Raw genomic sequence first — 2,560 nt, forward strand, 5'->3', positions numbered from 1 at the left:
ACCTTGGTGTCTTTCTGGGTGGTGTCCTTGATTCGTAGCAGTAGATCATCAGTGACAGCTCGAATAAATACCCCGTCATTTAAGACAACAACATCCTTGTTGTCATGCTTCCCATCCGCATGGTCGGGGCGGCGGGACAGGGCGTCGGCTTGGGTCAAGGTCTTCCCGGCCCGGTGGTGGATTTTGAAGTGAAACTGGCCAAGGAATGCACTCCATCGGGCCTGGCGTCGGGTCAGCTTCTGCGTGGACCGCCAGTAGGTGAGATTCTTGTGGTCAGAAATGACCTGGAGAATGTGGGGGGATCCTTTGAGGTAGTGTTGCCAGGTCTCAAACGTGCGAACGACTGCTAGGAGCTCCTTGTCGTAGATCTGATAGTTGCGTCCCGCAGGTGAGTGTTACAAACGCCCTGTGGGGGTGTCTCTTTTTCCTTTCTCCTCGTATCCTCTCTACCATGCATTCCCTCTCCTTACGGCACAACCCGGACACTCGTACCTACCATGGTTCCAACACCATGCTCCATATCCCTATTGTTCTCATCGCTATTGTTCTTTCCGCCATTGTACTACGTGGCCACAACACCACGTGACTCCTTTGTCCCCATTCACTATTGTTCTCCATCGTTATTGTCTTGTGACTATTGTTCTCCGATTAGTTAGCGACCGTGTACTTTAGTATATAAGGACAGGTCTTGCACTGGGCACCCCAGTTTGACCTCTTGTACTAATCAAGTGTTCTCACTCCCTAGACCCCTAGTGACCTCGAACCCCCAGAACCCCAGTGAACCAGTGTGCTAAGCTTGTCATCAGTCTGCATCCTCATTGTGCATAACCTGCACACAACCCCTTGAGTGCTGACACGCTTCGCCATAACAGCGAGAGGGCGTGGGATAGGTACGCTACCGGCATCCAGTCTTAGTTGCTGTTCCGTTGGTGGAGGACGGCCCCAGTGGCAAACATGGAGGCGTCGCATTCAATTTGGAAGGCCCCGGACGGGTCGGCCATGCAAAGGATGGGCTTCTGCTGGAACAGGTTGCGAAGCGTGTCGAATGCGACCTGACATTCTGGCGTCCATTGAAAGGGTAGGTCTTTGCGGGTGAGTTGTGTGAGTGGTCAAGCGATCTTGCTGTAGTCACGGATGAAGCGTTGGTAGAAGTTGCAGAATCCAAGGAAGCTCTGGACTTGTTTGACGGTGGTGGGTACAGGCCAGGTGCGGATGCCGTCGAGCTTGACCGGGTCCATGCTAAGCGATCCTTCACAAATGATGGTGCCCAGGAACTCGACTTCACCAGCGTCGAACACGCACTTCTCGTGTTTGAGGAACAGGTCCATTTCGATGAGACGCTGAACGACCTGCTGTGTTCGATGATGGTAGACGTCCTCCGTCTTGGAGAGTATCAGAATGTCGTCCATGTAGATGATGATCCATCCCTCAGCGATCATGTCCTTGAAGCCGTTGTTCATCATCGCTTGGAATGTTGCCGGGGCGTTGCATAACCCAAAGAACATTACAGTTGGCTCGTAGAGCCCAAGGGGGGTCTTGAAGGCAGCCTTCCACTGATCACCGTCTTTGATGTGGACATTGTTGTACCCAGCATGGACGTCCAACTTCGTGAAGTACTTGGCCCCTTGCAACTTGTCGATGAGATCGTTGATCAGGGGAAGGGGGTAGACATTCTTGATCGTGCCAGAATTGAGGTAGCGGTAGTCCTGGACGGGTTGCATGGAGCCATCCTTCTTGTCCACGAAGAAGAACGGGAATGCCATTGGTGAGGTGGATGGGCGGACGTACCCCTTGGCTAGGTTCTCGTCGATGAACTTCCGAAGTTCCTGCATCTTGAGCGGGGACAGGGGGTACAACTTGCAGTCCCGGAGTTTGAAGTCAGGTCGCAGGTCGATGGGGTGATCCCAGGCCCGGGGCTTGGGCATTCGTTCGGCTGCCTTCTTCTCAAACACCTGGTGATAGGTTTTGAGGTAGTCGGAAATGGCCACGGGAGCCCTGACGTCGGCTGCTTTCGACCCGGCTTCGACAGCCAGTTGGGTTGATACGGTGGTGCGAGCGATGGGGGCGTCTCCAATGATGAGTCGTCGAATGATGGCAGATGGGTTCCATTCGGGATGGATGTCTCCGTGAAGGAAAGCGGTAAGGTGTCGACGGGGATTCCCTGAGGGGCGCTGGTGGTATTCCCTAAGTTGCTGTTCCGCCCGCAGGTATTTGGCGTCAAACCGGACCTTGCCCTGTACCCAATCGATATGGGGGTTATACTGGATTAGCCATGGCATTCCGAGAATGATGTTGTCTCGGCCGCAGTCCGCGATGAAGAGTTCGGTGGGGAACTCGTGGCTATTGATTCGAAAGTGGCCAACAAACTTCTGGGTGACTGGTCCGGCCGTGTTGGTGGTGCCATCGACATTGGTGAAACGAAGGGGGGAGGGTAGGGTGATGAGAGGGAGTTTGTGCTTCTTGGTGAAATTCCGGTTAAGGAGAGAAGCACTTGCTCCGCAATTGATGAACGCATGAGCTCCAACACTTGTAGATTCGTACTCGATGCTGCCCGGGATAA

This window comes from Dichomitus squalens (genome assembly GCF_000275845.1).
Source record: "Dichomitus squalens LYAD-421 SS1 unplaced genomic scaffold DICSQscaffold_5, whole genome shotgun sequence".
Classification (NCBI taxonomy): Eukaryota; Fungi; Basidiomycota; class Agaricomycetes; order Polyporales; family Polyporaceae; genus Dichomitus; species Dichomitus squalens.